We start from the raw sequence: 17,889 nt of genomic DNA, 5'->3' as shown, positions 1-17,889 counted from the left end.
CTGTGTGAGGATCCCCCAGAGCCTGTGGCGTTTGCTCGGGATCCTGAGGTCCCTTTACCAGTGGGCCTGTGGGGGGCACGGGGAGGAGGTAGGTGAGGAGGGGGGGGAGCCCACTGTGCCAGAGAGTGAGGCTGAGGGCTGTGAGGGAGCCCCGCCTACCTGCAGGCTCTCGGGGGCCCAGGGAGGCCTCCGTGCCTCGGTGCTCAGGCCTGGGCCCCTGCAGGGCACCCTCCAGGTGCAGGGCCGGGAAGACGGAAGGCGCGGTAAGGCCCAGGCCTCCGTGAGGGGCTCCCCCTCCCTTTGCAGGAAGAGGAACCCCATCACCAGCTCCTATAGCTCCACCCGAGGCTTCCCTCCGGTGGAGAGGGGGAGGCGTGCCGCCCCTTGCCACGCCGGGCTGCCCCAGAGGGCCGGGAAGACGCTGAGGCAGCAGCGCCCTGGGGCTCCCTCCTCAGCTGCCGCCCTGCCACGGAGGCTGAGCCAGCCTGAGCAGGGCCGGGGTGCCACCAGAGGGGACACAGCACCCTCCAGGCGCCGCAAAAGGAAGGTCTGCCTGCTCCCGCGCAGGCGAGGGCCCCCTCTAAGCCTGCCACCAGGTCCCGACCCCGGGTACAGGGTGACCCCAGAAGATTTGGACAGAGACCGAGAAGCGCGGTGGCGGATCCTCAGGGCTCTGCTTGGTGAGGCGTGGGCCCTCTCGGGCTGGGGGGCTCCAGAGCCTGTGCCTTCCTGCCCGCAGCCTGTGCCTGCCCTCAGTGCCCCTGTGTCCGCCGGTGCTCCAGTCACCTCTGTGCTGAGCGCCAGCCCCTCGGCCTGCACATCTGCAGGCTTGGCTGCCAGGCCAGCCTCTGACAGCGGGGTGATTCCCGTGGACACCAGCCCACCTCCCAGGCCAGCCTCTGACAACGGGGTGACCCCCATGGACACCAGCCCACCTCCCAGGCCAGCCTCTGACAGCGGGGTGACCCCCATGGACACCAGCCCACCTCCCAGGCCAGCCTCTGACAGTGGGGTGACCCCCATGGACACCAGCCCACCTCCCAGGCCAGCCTCTGACAGCGGGGTGACCCCCATGGACACCAGCCCCGCTCCCTATGCACTTCCCTCGGGGGCTCCACCCAGCTCTCGAGGCATAAAACGGGCAGCCTCAGGCCCAGCCCAGGCCCCAGTCTCCACTGTAGGCCAGCCAGCCCTGGGCAGCATCGCCCAGGCCCCCCCGGGAACGCACGCCGGCCCCAGGCCTGCCTTGGCCGCCTCGTCATCGGCTCCAGGCCCGTCTGGCACGGCCACCCAGCGCCCTGCGGGAAGCTCCGGACACAACACCCGGAAGCGCACCCGCCAGGGCACCCTGGTCACGACCCCTGGCGCCAGGGCTGGGAAAAAGCCTACGCTGGGAGGCGCTGCTGCGCCCGCCGTCATGCCCACCCACGGACCTGCACCCAAGCAGAGCTCCCATGCTTCCAGCCAAGGGCTGGGCACCACCACCACCAGCACGGTGGCCTCTACCGTGGTGTCCCTCTCAGCCTCCACCCCCAGGGGCCCTGCCTCTGCTGGGCACACGGCAACAACTCAGAAGACCACCAGCCTACCAATCCCTGGGGCAGTCGGTGCGGGCGCCAGGCCAGCCTCTGACAGCGGGGTGATCCCCATGGACACCACCCCAGCTCCCTAGCTCTCCTCTCTGAGGGCTGCATAGAGAACAGGAGGTTGGAAATGAAGGCGCGGTGCAGGCTGTTAAGAAGGAGGAATCCTTGTGGGCTTTCTGGGAAAGGAGGAAGCTGGGAGCTGGAGAAATCAAGGAAGAGGAGCACAAACGGTAAGGATCTGCGTCCCTGTGATGGCCGACTTTCTCCTCTTACATTATGTCATGTTGTATGACTTGAGGGGACAAAAAAGTAGAGCACAGTCTCCCAGGTGCTGATGCCAAAGGTGCCCCTTGGGTTTGGCAGCCAGGCCAGGACCCCTGCTCCCCGGAGTGGCCTTCAGCCTGACAGCCTCCTCCCCTCTTCAGCACTGCAGTTCCTGACTTCTGGTCAGAGGCGGATTAAGGCGGGTGGAGGCCCCCGACGGGGAAGTAGATATTGGTTGGGCCCCTTAAAAACAAGGAGAGAGCCAGGGAAAAGAAAAATCCGCATTTCCCATATTTTATGCAGCGTAGTAATGAAAGCAAACTTGGTGTCATTAGAGGAAAGCGTCAAGTTGGGGTTTTGCGGGGCCCTTCAGAAGTCGGGGCCCAGGGTGCGCGCCCGCTGCGCCCACCCTTCAATCCGCCTCTGCTTCTGGTAGGGCTGCAGGGCCCCAATTACTCGTTTAGAATTGATATTTTAGAAGAACTCAGAATGATTCATTTAAGATTCATTCCTGTTTAAATCAGTAGTGTGTTACTTTTTCTTGTTGACCTGTATTTCGTCGCATGGCTCTACCACAGTTTGTTTATTCACGTGCCATGAAAGGTCTGACAAGTGTCAACATTTGTTTTTTATGCCAACTCTTCTAATAGGTAACCACTGGTATCTCCTTGGGGTATGGATTTGTAGCTTCCTAGTGATGAATGAGGATTTTCTTTTCCTATGCTTATTAGCATGCACAGGTTTTCTTTGGGGCAGAATCTTCAGGCGTCTTTCCCACTTAAATGGGCGGTTTTTGTTCTGTTGTTGTTGTTTTCATTGAAAGGTTTTTCACATATTCTGGGCACATATTTATCAAAAGTGGGAGCCCTTTAATTTTGTTGTTTTTCGACTTTGCTTTGGCTATTTTGGGCTCCTTGCAATTCCATGTGAATTGGATGACCAGCTTTTCTATTTATGTAAAAAGGGGGATGACATTGTGATTGAAATCGCATCGAATGTGTCCTCATAGTATTGCTATCTCGATCATTTGTCTTCTGACCCATGAACACGGAATACCGTTCTATTTATTTGGACATTTTAAATTGATTTCCTGCATTCTTTATAGTTTTCAATGTACAAGACTTTCATCTCCTTGGTTAAGCTTATTTCCAGTATTTAGTTCTTTGAGATGCCATTGAAATGGAATTGCTCTTTAATTTTCTTCATGGATTGTCACTGCTGGTGTATAGAAACACACAGATTTTTGTATGTTGATCTTATGACCTGCAAATTTGCTCATTTCATTTGTTGTTGCCACAGGTAGATCTCTGGTAGATTCTTTGAAAGATTATATGTGTATATATATATATATATATATATGTCAATATATACATATATATATATATATACACAGGTATAGATATATGGAATCATACCATCAGTGATATAATTTTACTTCTTCCTTTCCGATTTGGATGCCTTTTGTTTCTCTTCCCTGTCTACTTGCTCTGGCTAGATGTTCAGTGTAGTAATGAATAGCAGTGGTGAAAATAGGACCCTTGTTTTGTTCCTGATCCTGGTGGGAAAGCTTTCAGCCCTTCAATATTGATTTTGTTGTTTTCTGTGGGGTTTTCATAGGTCACCTTTATTATGTTGAGGAAGTTCCTGTCTGTTCATGGTTTCCTCAGTGTTTTGTTTTGTTTGTGTTTTTTAATCTACTTATGGTTTTCTCACTTTTATTTTTTCAATCATGAAAGAGCATTAGATTTTGTTAAATGCCTTTTCTGTGTCTATTGAGGTGGTCAGTAATTAATTTCATTCCATTAGTGTCTATTGTATGGATTGATTTTCTCATACTGACCTTCTTGCATTCCTAGGATAAGTCCTACTTGCTCACGGTGTATAAACCTTGGTACATGCTTCAGATTCAGTTTGTTAGTATCTTGTTGAGAAGTTTTTCATCTATGCTCATTAAAATGTATCCTGGCCGTTATAAGTTGGGGGGGCGTGTCTTTATCTGGCCTTGGTAGGAAAAAGAACTGGTGATCTCATCGAATGAGTTAGGAAGAGTTCCCTTCTTTTCTGTTTTGGAAGAATTTGAAAGATGTCAAGGTTACTTCTTCTTCAGTGTTTAATAGTGTTCTGCAAGTCTTTTATTCTTTCTTTCTGTTTTTTTCTATCCTCCCTTGATGATTGTTTTACTGCTTTTTAGAGAAAGACAGGAAGGGAGAGAGAGGGAGAGGCATCCATTGGTTGACATTTTGTACGTGCATTGACCAAGAAATGGACCCACAACCTAGGTGTGTGCCTTGACCAGGAATCAAACTCATGACCTTTCAGTTATGGGATGATGCTCCAGCCAACTGAGCCACCGCAGCCAGAGTTCAAGTTTTTTTGTTTTGTTTTGTTTTTTTTGTTTCTTAGTGTAGGTGTTTACTGGCGCACATTATTTCTCACAAGTGCTTTTTCTTCATCCCATTAGTTTAGGTATGCTGTGTCTTAATTTTTTGTGGTCTCTAAGCTCTTCCAGTGTATTTCAAAGAGTTGTTTAAAGTCTTTGACTAGTCTGTTTCCTGAACTTTCTCAGGAATTGTTTCAGTCAGTATATTTATTCCTGAATGGGCCATAGTTTTTAAATTTGCTAATGCCTTGTGATTTTCTTCTTGAAAATGGCGTGTCTTACTCTTATGCTGTAACTTTGGAAGTCAGATCTTCCCCTTGTCCAGGGTTTGACTTATTTTTTTGTGATGGTCGAAGGTTATAGTAGTCCATTTTTCAGGGGTTTACTGAACTCTTTTTACAGAGGATGTATTTGTTGCTATGCGTGGTCACTGAAGACTGCTCCTCAGCGTATGTTCGGGTAGTGTTTGGACAGAGATCTCCTTGAATACCAGGAGCCAGAAAATGAGAGAGTAAACTTTTTCAGTCTTTGAAGATTGGCTGTTAGGGCTGTCCCTCAGCACTCAGCCGGGTTTGCACTGAGCCCAGGGACCAGCCCAAAGTGAAAGCTTATTTCTTCAAAGGTAATTTTTGAGCAAGCCTCTTCCCCGACGCATGCATGTGGCTTTCTGAATTCCCCAAATATATGGGTGATTTTGAGTGCTCTAATTTCCCAATAAAAGCTCTCTCCCCAATTTCCACCCATAGGCATTTTGCCACCTGTGGTATTATGCCTCCACCAGGATCTTTTGGTCCCGGCAGCTACGGGTTGTTGGCCAGCTTAATGGCTTCCAGCAATGCCCGTAGCTTTTCCAGCCTTCAGGGAGCTCTCAGACAGCTTTAGAACAGACCTGCCTACACGATCATTAGCAAAGAGGTCTTGCTCTGCTTTCTCCAGACCTAAGGACCAGGGTCCCACCCTGGGAACTGGGGGATGCAGTTTTAATGCCCACAGCCAAGCTGGGCAGGCAGCTTTAGAACAGACCTACACGATCATTAGCAAAGAGGTCTTGCTCTGCTTTCTCCAGACCTAAGGACCAGGATCCCGCCCTGGGAACTGGGGGATGCAGTTTCCATGCCCACAGCCAAGCTGGGGAAGGAGTGGCACAAGGGCAAGGAAAACCGCCACGAAGCTTTCCTACCGTTTTCCAGTAGCCTTTTTAAAAATTCATTGTTTGCTTGATTGCTGTGAACCTTCGACCATTTATAAAGTTCTAACAAAAAAGAGTTGTTTAAAAACAATTACTGTTTAGTAGAAATGATTTCCATTTTATACTCTTCTTGGAGATTGTTCCTGACAGGCTGCAGAACTGCTGTGTTCTTTATTAAAAGTCTTTAAAGTTCTTTAAAAGTATTAAAAGTCCTAAGCTCATTGTAGACTCTATGGGTGTTATCTCTTTGTTGTGTTTTGCTTTTCTGATTTGTTGGTATGGGAGATGAAAAGGGATAGGTGTTGGAATTCAATATGAAAGTCATAATTAATATAACTCTGTTAAGCAACATAATTGATAGGATGAAGTCTTTTATTCAGGCCTGCCTTTGGTCTGTTTATTTTAGTGTAAGTAGGGAATAAAGTGAACTAAATGCCTCAGGTAGTCTACTTTGTCTTGGGTTGCCTAGGAAAGCTTTTGAAATGCACACACTTGGTTTGTAAAGACTTTCATTTATTTTTACAGAGAGACGAAGGGAAGGAGAAAGGGAGAGAAACATCTACCGTTGCCTCTGGAATGCAGTCCCCCGGGTTGCGAGCCAGGCCTTTCCTCGCACCACGGTACCCGGATGCACCGCGCGCCCCCGGGGACCTCCGCCCCGCCCATGGACGCTGCCTCCTGGGCCCGCCACCAGTGCCCCCGACGCCGGGCGCCTGCAGCCGGGCGCCCGCAGCAATGGTACCGGAGCCTCACGCACTACCCGGGGCGGGCAGCCGGGTGGGCGGGCGCAGGGATGGAGAAAGCCAGCGGGGCAGCGCGGGGCCGGGATGGGCGGCCCTGTCGGCCAATGGCAGCCCAGAGCTTCAGGTAGCAAAGCCCTCGGCCAATGGGAGCCAGGGGTGGGGGCAAAGGGTAGGTCACTTGTGTAAGCAGGGAAGGTGGGGCGCGGGGATGGGACCTTCAGGTTTGGTGGGCTGGTGTCGCCGGCGGCAGAGGCAGAGTACTTACAGCTGCGGCGGCGGCTGTGGCCAGGCGGTGTGTGACAGCGGCCGGAGCGGGAGCGGCAGCGACAGCGACGGCGGTGGTTCCAGTGGCGGCGGAGGTAGGAGAGGCCGTCGGAGGGTCGGCGGGAGCGGGAGAGGCGGCGGTGGGACCCGGTGCGGCGGCGGTGGGACCCGGCGGGGGCGGCGGTGAGATCCGGGGGCGGCGGTTGGACCCAGCGGCGGCGGCGGTGGGACCCGGTGCGGCGGCGGTGGGACCCGGTGCGACGGCGATGGGACCCGGGATGCGGCGTTTGGACCCGGCGGCGGTGGCGGTGGGTCCCGTGGGGCGGCGGTGGGACCTGGCGGCGGCGGCGATGAGACCCGGCGTGACCCAGAGGCGGCGGCGGCGGCGATGAGACCCGGCGGGACCCGGCGGCGGCGGCGGCGTTGTGACACGGCTGGGCCCGCGGGGGCGGCGGTGGTATCCCGGTGGCGGCGGTGGGACCCGGGGGCCGGCTGTTGGACCCGGCGGTGGCGGCGGCGGCGGCGGTTGTACCCGGCGGGGGCGGAGGTGGGATCCGGCGGCGGCGGCGGTGGGACCCGTCGGGACCCGGAGGCGGCGGCGGCGGAGATGAGACCCGGCGTGACACGGCGGCGGCGGCGGCGGCGGTGCGACCCGGGGGGCGGCGGTTGGACCCGGCGGCGGCGGCGATGAGACCCGGTGCGGCGGTGTTGGGACACGGGGGCGGCGGTTGGACCCGGCGGCGTTGGCGGTGTGACCTGGGGGGCGGCGGTGGGACCCGGCGGCGGCGTCCATGAGACCCGGCGCGAACGGGAGGCGGTGGCGGCGACGATGAGACCCGGCGTGACACGGCGGCGGTGAGACCCGTCGGGACCCGCAGGCGGCGTCGGCGGCAATGAGACCCGGCGGACACGGCGGCAGCGGCGGCGGTGAGACACGGCGGGACCCGGCGTGGGCGGCGGTGAGACCCGTGGGGCGGCGGTGGGACCCGTGGGGCGGCAGTGGGACCCGGCGGCGGCGGCGATGAGACCCGGCGGGACCGTGAGGCGGCGGCGGTGAGACTCGGCGGCGACAGTCGTGGCGGCGGTGTGACGCGGGGGGCGGCGGTGGGACCCGTGGGGCGGCAGTGGGACCCGGCGGCGGCGGCGATGAGACGCGGCGGGACCCGGCGGCGGCGGCGATGAGACGCGGCGGGACGCGGAGGCGGCGGCGGCGTTTGTACCCGGCGGGGGCTGCGGTGGGACACGTCGGCGGCGGCGATGAGACCCGGCGGACACGGCGGCGGTGGCACCCGGCGGGACCCGGCGGTGGCGGCGATGAGACCCGGCTGGAGGCGGCGGCGGCGGCGATGTGACACGGCGGGACCCGGCGGCGGCGGCGGCTGTGGGACCCGTCGGGGGCGGCGGTTGGACCCGGCGGCGGCGGCGGTGGGACCCGGTGCGGCGGCGGTGGGACCCGGTGCGACGGCGGTGTGTCCCGGAGGCGGCGGCGGTGGGATCCGGGGGGCGGCGATGAGACCCGGGGGCGGCGGCGATGGGACCCGGGATGCGGCGGCGATGAGACCCGGTGCGGCGGCGTTGGGACACGTGGGCGGCGGTTGGACCCGGCGGCGTTGGCGGTGGGACCTGGGGGGCGGCGGTGGGACCCGGCGGCGGCGTCCATGAGACCCGGCGCGAACGGGAGGCGGCGGCGGCGGCGGCGGCGATGAGACCCGGCGGGGCCCGGCGGCGGCGGCGGCTGTGGGACCCGTCGGGGGCGGCGGTTGGACCCGGCGGCGGCGGCGGTGGCACCCGGGCGGCGGAGTTTGGACCCGGCGGCGGCGGCGATGAGACCCGGCGGGACCCGGAGGCGGCGGCGATGAGACCCGGGGGGCGGCGATTGGACCCGTGGGCGACGTTTGGACCCGGCGGCAGTGGCAGTGGGACCTAGGGGGCGGCGGCGGGACCCGGCGGCGGTGGCGGTGGGACCCGGCGGCGGCGACGATGAGACCCGGCGTGACACGGCGGCGGTGAGACCCGTCGGGACCCGGAGGCGGCGTCGGTGGCAATGAGACCCGGCGGGACACGGCGGCAGCGGCGGCGGTGGGATCCCGGTGGCGGCGGTGAGACCCGGCGGCGGCGGCGATGAGACCCGGCGGGACCGTGCGGCGGCGGCGGTGAGACTCGGCGGCGACAGTCGTGGCGGCGGTGTGACGCGGGGGGCGGCGGTGGTACCCGTGGGGCGGCAGTGGGACCCGGCGGCGGCGGCGATGAGACGCGGCGGGACCCGGAGGCGGCGGCGGCGGGGATGAGACGCGGCGGGACCCGGAGGCGGCGGCGGCGGCGGCGGCGATGAGACCCGGCGGGGCCCGGCGTGGGCGGCGGTGGGACCCGCGGGCGGCGGTTGGACCCGGCGGCGGTGGCGGTGGGACCCGGCGGCGGCGGCGTTTGGACCCGGCGGGGGCTGCGGTGGGATCCCGGTGGCGGCGGTGAGACCCGTGGGGAGGCGGTGGGACCTGTGGGGCGGCGGTGGGACCCGGCGGCGGCGGCGTTGGGACCTGGGGGGCGGAGGTGGACCCGGAGGCGGCGGCGGTCGGAATCGGGGCGCGGCGTTGGGACCCGGCGACGGCGGCGGGACGGGGGCGGGGACCGGCGGCGGCGGCGGCGGGACGGGGGCGGGGGGCCGGCGGCGGCGGGACGGGGGCGGGGGGCCGGCGGCGGCGGCGGCGGCGGCGGCGGCGGGACGGGGCGGGGGGGCCGGCGGCGGCGGCGGCGGGAGCTGGGGCGGCTTCCGGGGTTGGGACGGCAGCAGGACCCGTGGCGTCGGTGGAAGTGCTATCGGCCACCGCCCCTCCCGCCGCCGCCGCTCCGGGCCTTCCCGCAGATAGCACCTCCGCCGCCGTCCCCACTTCTGTCCAAGACTCCGCCGCTGATCCGACAGGTGTGGCCACCGACCCTGCACCTGCCGCCCCCGGCTCTCCGACGTCCTCTCCTACCTCCTCTGCCACTGGGACCGCCGCCGCCGCTACCACTCCAGCCGCTGCCACGCACCGCTCCTGCCGGACCCGATCCCGCTACCGCCGGCCCCGGTACCACCGCCGCCGGCCCCGGTCCCAGCGGCAGCAGAGGTAGGAGAGGCCGTCGGAGAGCCGTCGGAGAGCCCGGGGCGGCCGGTGCAGGGTCGGTGGCCCCGCCTGTCGGATCAGCGGCGGAGTCTTGGACAGAAGCCACGTTCGCATGCGCCTGCCCGTGCCCCAGCCGGAGATGGAGAAACTGCAAGCAAAGTAATACACACCGACGGGAGCAGAAGACCTCAGCCGGTCAGAAGGATTGAGGTACTTTGTGATGCTTCTATGATCTTAGCAAACTTTTATGCCACCGAGTGGAACCTGCTTCATTGCCCTAGGAGTCTTTTGTATAGTCCCGATAATGAGTGAGACATCCTTTGACCTGAGTGATTAGATGCCTCTAGAATCTGTAAATATGACATACATGACTGCATTTTCCCGAAGGTGGTGGCACCGGCTGTAAGTGATGATGGAGGAAGCAGCGATGGGCCCAGTTCATCACAGGAAATAGTGTGGGGAAGGCCAGGGGAGGGAGAGCAAGGGCTGGGTGCAGGTGGGCCAGGCTGGGGATCATGGGGAACATCTGGAATGCAGCCCGCCTGGGGACTGAACCTGACCGAGAATCGAACGGATGACCTTTCACTTTGCGGGACGATGCCCAGCCGACTCGCCGCACCGGTTCGTCAGGGCTGCGCAAACTCATTTCAAGACAAAAAGTAAAACAATAAACACAACAAATAACATCCAAAAAAAGTAAGTTCCTTTTTTTTATAATCTTTAGAATGTCGCCTTTTTCTGCCTTTTTAATTTATGTTGTATATATCAAGTATGATTTTTTACTGCTATACCATCTGATGGCTTTTCTGTTTTTCTGTAATTATTCAATGCAAAATACGCAGCCAATGTTCCACGAGAGCTGGAGCTGGATGGGTGTGCTCTTTGTGCACTGCAAGAAGGTCGTGTCGGTTCTCATGTAAAGCACTTGAAACTGACATCAATGCCTGTGAAGTGAAGACGGGCATGCTATGGGGACATTTCATCCTTGTTCCCTCTGGCTTGAAAGTTCTGGTGTTTCTGAAGTCAATGGCCTGATGAAGGCAAGTTGGCTATTTCAACCCAATATTCTGCCCTGTGCTTTCAAAGCTTTGACACAAATCTGTCCGTGTCATGGGTCACGTATACTTCTTTATACTCCTAGCTCTTGGCTCAGTGCTCCTAGTTCACATAGGTTCATGTACACATAGTTTTTCTTAGATAGCTTTAATGATGCCATTTTCTGAGGAGAGAATTCTGGTCAGTCTTTTCCTATTTCTTTGCCGTTGCCGTTGGCAAGTACCCAAAATGCTAGATCGGGGGATTCGAAAAACAGTTAAAAAAATGTGATCACAGGTGGCTTCCCGCCCCCCGGGCCTTCTTCTGCTTTGTGCTTTTCTGGAATTTTTACAGTGAATTTCTTTTGTAAATGAAAAAAAAAATTTCTCCCCATTGGAATACATTGCATTCAGTCTCAATAAATGCAAAGGAGATACCAATGATATTTCACATTGTTTTTCCTCAAAGCACTGAACAAATAAAAAATAGACTTAAAATACAGCCATTTCCAAATTATTACATCTTTATATACTTCATTCCTAAGGGGACTGTTTTGTTTGGATCCGAGGGATTATAGTGCTTTGTTGTCTACATGTGTACATACACTTTTTTTATTTCTTTTTTTATTATAACTGAAAATTTGAAGTTTAGTTTGTTTTCATGCATTGCTTTCTCTTTTGATATTTATTATTTGGTTTGCATCTAGACTGCAAACAAAATAATACGTACCATCCGGAGTAGGAGGCCTCAGCTGTTCAGAAGTATTAAGGCCCTTTGTGATGCTTCTATGATGTTAGCAAACTTTGATGCCACTCAGTGGAAGACTCAGAGTGGTATGTATCTAAGGAATGAGTGTTCACTTCTGGCTATGTTACTTTCTGTGGGGATATGTTAATTTTGGAATCCATATGTTAATCTCTCTAAGATCACTAGCAGTACAGTAATTACAGATATGAAGGTCCTGATGATCACAATTCACACATGATGGAAAACTTAATTTTTATCTAATAGCTTCAACCCCGTCCACTTTTCCACTTGATATCCTTTGGTGCGGCTGATAATAAATGACTGCACTGACTTCATTATTTGATTTCTCTGGGTAATCGTCTGTTGCAGAGAATTGTAGAGAAGCAAGTCCTTTAACTGAGTAGCTGAGAGTTTTTAGGGTCAAAAGTGTTTTAGAATGGTGTTAGTTACTCACTGTGCCCTTGGAGTGAAAAGTGAAAAGGCTTCCATTTCCTCCATAGAATGCCTTGCCCGTAATCCATCCCTCTTCTTGCTGGGTCTGTACGATGGCTATAAGCTGCTGTAGTTTTTGGTTATATGCCCTCACTTATCAGTATCTTTCTCCCCATGCTTTAATAATGATATTGCTTTTTCTGTTCAGAATCAGAGCTTCCCCTTTAAATCCTTACTACTTTGAGATAAGAATGAGACTTCTCGTTGTGTTCCTCTAAGCAAACAAAAAGTATCATCAAGCCCTTTATTTCCTTTTAAATAGTAATGTGGCAGGAGTATATTATGTCATCATCTAATGTAATTTTTTTTTTTAAGCATGTAATTACCTTACGGTGCTCAGCCCGGCCCTCAGACGGAATGCGGCCACCGAGCAGGGGCAGGTCACCTGCAGACACGCCGTGAGCCGTGCTGACCATCGCCTGCTCTGACCCTGAGCTGCGTCGGGTCCTGAGCCCCAGGGTCTTCGTTTCTAAGCCAGGGCCTGAGCCACGGAGCAGCGGCAGGTCGGGGGTGTGGCATCTGCTGAATGGGGCTGTAGTTCAGTGCTAGTCCTCCGTTTTTGGTTGTCACTGAAACCTCTGTATTTTAAATACAAAAGACATAAGTAGTCTAAGTTTGAGTTTGAAATGAGAGGTGCAGTGGGGCATGGCTTTCTCAAGTACAGTGAGAGCAGTCAGCCGTGCCGTCTGTGCTCTGAGCTGAGCAGAGAAGGAGGCGAGGCCAATAGACTCAAACTCTCGATGAGCCTGAAGACTGTTTAATAAGTGTGCGGGAGAAGAGGTTTGATTAGAATGTGGAATTTAAGATTTCTAAGCAGGTGTAGTTTTCGGAAATTAGAAACTATACAGTATAATCCGCATAAATGGTTTACTGAAAGAGAGTAAAATGGAATTACCTTGGAAAGAGAGAGATGAAGGATATTATGAATATAAAATGACTTTATATATCGGTCCTCTGCATTTTAAATTCTACCTGCAACTACTTCATTTTTGAAATCACCTTTTAATCAAGATTTCTCTAATTCTGTCCAGAAGTAGTTCATGTGTGTTTTATTGGAGGTGCACCTTCTAAACAGTGGTAGGGATGAGGAAGTCAGGCAGCGCAGAAAGAGAATAAACTAGTGTGCGCTGTAGTACTGAGGGGATCGGGTGACGAGTCATTTGGTGCCTCTGCAAAGTTTATGTGCCAGTTGGGAAGAAAGTCAGTTTGCTGTGGAGCCTCCGAACCTCACTGTAATTTTCACTTAGAAGTTGCTTTTGAACCAGGTAAACTCCTTCTTGCTCCCGAAACAGTCCTTTTAGACTCGCCAGAGATATCGTGGATGGGATGGGCATTACTGGTGTTGAAGGCATCTTCGGAAGGTAAGTGATGGAACGTAAGGTAAAGACGATGATTTTTGATGGCACGCTTATTTGGATAGTCGATTTCTATAGGTTATAGAATTCATTGCTAGAATTACATCTCAGTGCTTTGCCAGTACTAAGGGCCAGACCCTGGGTGAAAATCATTATCATTTCCCCTTCTTTCAGATAACCTGGGACCTCTTCCAGTATATCCTATGGACTGTCTTTCCCAACTTCTTCCGGAAGCCTCCCACCTTTGCCTTTAATACCTCTGTTCTAGCTAACTCTTCTTTTTTACTGCTGAAACTCCTATCGGGCGCTCACAGTCGGGCTCATATGCCTTCCCAAAGGAGCTTACGGTCCACCTCGAATGTCTGCTACAAGAAATGTGCAGTTCCCTGTAGCTTTCCCACCATAGGTCTCTATACTCAGCTTTTAATGGGGCAGAGTCTAGTCAAAGTAAACTAATAATTACCATCATGAGTGACTGAAAGAAATATGTTGTACTATTGTATCATTATATTTGCAGATATTTTAATTAATGTATAGTTGACATAGCATCTTACATTACTTTCAGGTGCTGGGCGACGTAAGGATCCGACATTTACATACCGTACTAGATTGACCATCATCTAGTGGCCATAGGTCACCATACAAAACTATTACAAGGTTATTGACTGTATTCCCTGTGTTGTATATTACATCCCTATGACTTACTTATTTTATAACGGAAAGTTTGTATCTCTTAATCCCTTTCACCTTTTCATTCATCCCCCACTCCCACCCCAGGGCAACCATTAGCCTGTTCTCTGCATCTGTGAGTCTGTTTCTGATTTCTTTTGTTGGTTTTGTTTTTTGTTTTTTGTTTTAGATCCCACATAGAAGTGAAATCGTAGCGTGCACGTCTTTCTTTGTCTGACTTCTTTCACTGGTATAACACCCTTTAGGTCCATCTAACGGCTACTGTTGCTGTTTCTTGGGGAGACACATCTGAAGAAAATATTGCTAGAGCTGACGTTAAAGAGGTAAGTGCCTATGTTTTCTTCTAGGAGTTTTAATGGTTCTTAGGTCGTACATTTAAGTCTTTAATGCATTTTGAGTTTATGATTGTGTACGGTGTAAAAACGTTGTCCAGTGTTCGTTTCTCACGTGTATCTGTCCAGCTTTCCCAACACCATTGAAGAGGCTCTCCTTCCCCGTCGTGTACCCTTGCCTCCTCGGCTGTGGGTGAAGTAGCCGTATAATGTGGGTTCGTCTCTGGATTCTGTATTCTGTTTCATGTAGACATATATTTGTACTGATTTCAGAAAATTCTACTGAAAGCCCACTCTGCCAAGTACTACACTCTTTGAGATATGAATTTGGAAGTTATTATCAAGAATGGTCTGGGTATGCCACACATGACATAGCTAACTAGCTAGACAGACAGACAGAGAGACAGATGTGGAAAACACTGGTGTGTAACAAAAGCCATATTTATAATGTGGTTGTAGGTGCTGTGAGAAAACCACGGAGGTTAAGAGGAGCACTCAGGAAACCCTGTTAACCACTGTAGAGGTAAAGTATATTGCAAGGAAATCTTTATTCCTCTACCCGACGGACTGTGTCTTGTCAACAAGACACTGCTTTGAGGAACAGGGCTTCCTTTTAATGTGGTGGGCTGGTGCTCAGCAGCGGCAGGGCGGGCTTGCACATAGCAGTAAAGAAAGACTGGTGTGGAATGCCTGCAGTTCCCTCTGGTCTCTCACAGTGTTAGAGCAGAGCAAGCAATCTCCGGTCTTTGGTACGTAAATCAGCACGTGGGCATCTCAGACCCTTCTTTTGGTATTCATTGTCTTCAGAATGGAGTCCGTTGCAGCACTGAGAGAATTCAGGTTATCTCCTCTTCCCCCCGCCAGGTTCTGAACCAGGTCGTCAGACACATGGGCGTCAGAGTCAGCGTGGTTAGTCGGGGCTGAGGAGTGCGGGCCAGACTGGCTTGCGTCTGGGCCTCTCTGCTGTCCTAGCCTTGGGATGGTCGGTCACCCAGTGGGGCTTTGAACCTGCAGGTCACACACACTCCATTAGGCCCTCTGCCTCATGTTCAACAGGGCAGAAAGGGAAGGCAGTCATGAAATTTCCAGTGTTTCTGACCCTGGCTCTACCCAGCAGGAACTGTGTCCCTAAGGCAGCCATTGACCATCCTGGGAAAAGGTACGTGCGGCAAGAGGCGAGGAGTCTTCCTCCTCAGGGAAACGTGGGAGGTGGAGGATGGGCAGACTCACTTACATCCCTGCGGTTTTCGTTCCTTCAGGCTGGTGGGGCTGGGCCTGGCTGGACTTCAGTGTCCCCTGTACTGTCTTTAAAAAATATCGACACTGACCAAATGCAAACCAAATGTTTAGGGATGTGTCAGGAACATCGACATGTTTTAAATGCTCTCCCGCTGTGCAGCCAGAGCTGAGAATCCCTGTCTTTAATTCACTGGCATTAACCACTAAGCCTCTGATCAGGCAACAAGGGTGGGGCTGCATCCTGTGTGGAGTGAAAGGAACGGTCTGTTAAGACGGTCCTGTGTCCACCCTTAGGAACCGAAGGCTTCATTATAGGTCTCTGCAGTGCTGGTGGCGTTATAGATTTCTGCTAGAAAGGGGGTGCTGTAAAGGACCCCAGTTGTGTGTTGGCCATTTAAGCAATGAGGCCACGCTGTTCGCAAGATGGAAAAAAACGCATTCCCTCTTCTTTTCTCCATCTCAGTTATGTTACTACACACACTATTGATTACAGTTTGCCATTGACTCTGCAGTCAGAGTCAATGATAACCTGGATGTCTCCATAATGGAGAAATGAAAGTCTAAAGTCAAATTGTCTTGCCTTTTTGTGTTTAAGGTAAAAAGGCCAAACTTCTCCAATTAATTTAAGATCCAAAGAAGTTTAAAAGATTCCCCAATAGTTTCCTCTGCTCACTCTCAGGCAGAAGGGTCTTTCACGCCTGGGTAGATCTGGGCTTCCTTTAGGAGCCGTGTGCTGAGTGAACACCTGCTGGCAGAGGGTCGTTTCTTCCAGGACTCAGAAGAGTTAGTAGTCAAATGTCAGACTGCTCCTGAGCTTCATTCTTTCGGTAGTCACAGGGTATAAGTGAGAGAAGCCACAGCGGCCAGGTCGCCGAGGGGTCCCTGCAGCAGTGTAAGGGCTTTAGGTTCTGCCGAGTGAGATGGAAACTGCGGGAGGGCTGTGAGCCTGGGAAGTGACTTGCATCTCCACCTGCAATACCCGTGTCACTGAAGAGGTCACCGTCTCGTGATTTGTGTATTTGACACTGAGGTACCCGATCTTCCCTCCGTGAATGTTCAAATTTCCTGAAGTCATTTGATTGTCCCAATCGTTGCGAGTAGTTTGCCAGTTGAAGGCTGTGCGTCTTCGGCTTTAGGAGGTGCTTCTCAGTGGCAGCAGGGGTCCCGGTCCTGCAGATGCCAGTCCTGGCCCCTCTCTTGTAATTCATTGCTTTTCCTCTCTTAGGTTTCACTGGGCCCCAGTCACTGTCTCTGATGGAATAGCAGCTCAAACATCTCCTTGCTCACCAAACCCCTCTTTAGGAGCGCCTTGGCCCAGGTGTGCTTCCCTGCCCCTCTCAGCACCTTTGTCCCCTCTGGCCTTCATGATCGCTCTTTCTTCATAACAGACCGCTGGGTCCTCCAAGATGTTAATCAGTTCCACTAAGCAGATCTCTTTCTTTGCCTCACAGGTTCTCAGCCAAGGGCAGTTCTGTCTCCTAGAGGATAGCCGGCAGTGTCTAAAGACATTTTTGATTTTCAGACAGGGGCAGAGGGGTGAAGAGGATACGCCCGACACTTAGCCGGTTTCGGCCAGGGAGGCCGCTAAACGTCCCGTGTACAGGGTCGCCCTTGCAACTGGGAAGGGTCCGATGCCGCGGCCCACGCAGCGCGATGTCGGACCTAAGAGACCAGAGAGCGTGTCGACCTGGAGATTCAGAGAAAAACGCAGACACAAGACACAAGATGAATGCAAAGCGGGGGTCCGGTGGCCCGTTGCCCTCGGATGGAGAGACAGTGACACAGGCCTGAGTCCACCAAGTTTATTTATAATGTTCCAGTACATCAGCTACTGACATCAGCAGTCAGGAGGGAAAACTAACAAGTGAAACTTCTAAGAAACAAAACTGATGAGAAACCCCTGAGAAAGCTGCAGGCGGCGCGTTCTCAGATATCTCACAAGTAGCTCCTGCTCTAACCTAGTAGTCAGGATGTCCCCTGCTCCTGCTGCTGCCAGCCGGCGCGGCTCCAGCCCTCCTATTTGGTCAGACAAGACCTTGCAAATACCTGATCCCGGCCAAGCGAGCTGGCCTTCCTTTTGGAACTTCAGCTTTCACCGTGCCCTACAGTCCAGCCCCAAAAGGTGCACAGCGCCGGGACTGAGACACCCTGCTCCAGCTTAATCGGCCTCTCTTCCCGTATTGTCTTCTCTCAGCCACTTCTGTTCTAACAGGTAAGACTACGGTATGTTTTTTAAATCACTTCCTTCTTGATAGAGTTTGCATATGTGATTCCTAACACACATCCTTGGGTTGGAAATACTTTGCGTTGTTTCTCTACTCCAACCCAAGAAGACCATAGAGTCTCTTTATAATTGAGGCCTTCATTCCTTTTCATTAGTTAATTAGTAAAAGAGTCCTTCCTTTGGCGGTGAAACTGGTTTGGATCTCTGAAATCTAAAGCCATGTCAGTGCTCTACTTGAAATCACATAG

The 17,889-nt window shown here is 53.8% G+C and overlaps 1 long non-coding RNA gene across 3 annotated transcripts; it reads left to right on the top strand.

Annotated features, from left to right (window-relative positions):
• The first annotated feature begins 14,895 nt into the window (after positions 1 to 14,895).
• LOC149997498 (uncharacterized) lies at positions 14,896 to 17,426 on the top strand. Of its 3 annotated transcripts, XR_016514097.1 has the most exons (5): positions 14,896 to 15,087; positions 15,235 to 15,337; positions 16,249 to 16,447; positions 16,643 to 16,735; positions 16,869 to 17,426. It is a non-coding gene; the product is annotated as an uncharacterized LOC149997498 (long non-coding RNA). The 3 variants fall into 3 exon arrangements; XR_016514096.1 differs by having other exon boundaries at positions 14,896 to 15,337; XR_016514098.1 differs by lacking the exon at positions 16,249 to 16,447 and having other exon boundaries at positions 14,896 to 15,337.
• Positions 17,427 to 17,889: the final 463 nt, after the last annotated feature.

This window comes from Furipterus horrens, unplaced genomic scaffold (assembly GCF_987537825.1).
Source record: "Furipterus horrens unplaced genomic scaffold, mFurHor1.1.pri manual_scaffold_11, whole genome shotgun sequence".
Lineage (NCBI taxonomy): Eukaryota > Metazoa > Chordata > Mammalia > Chiroptera > Furipteridae > Furipterus > Furipterus horrens.
Note: the sequence above shows the minus strand (reverse complement) of the source record. Positions and strands in the feature narration are given on the sequence as shown.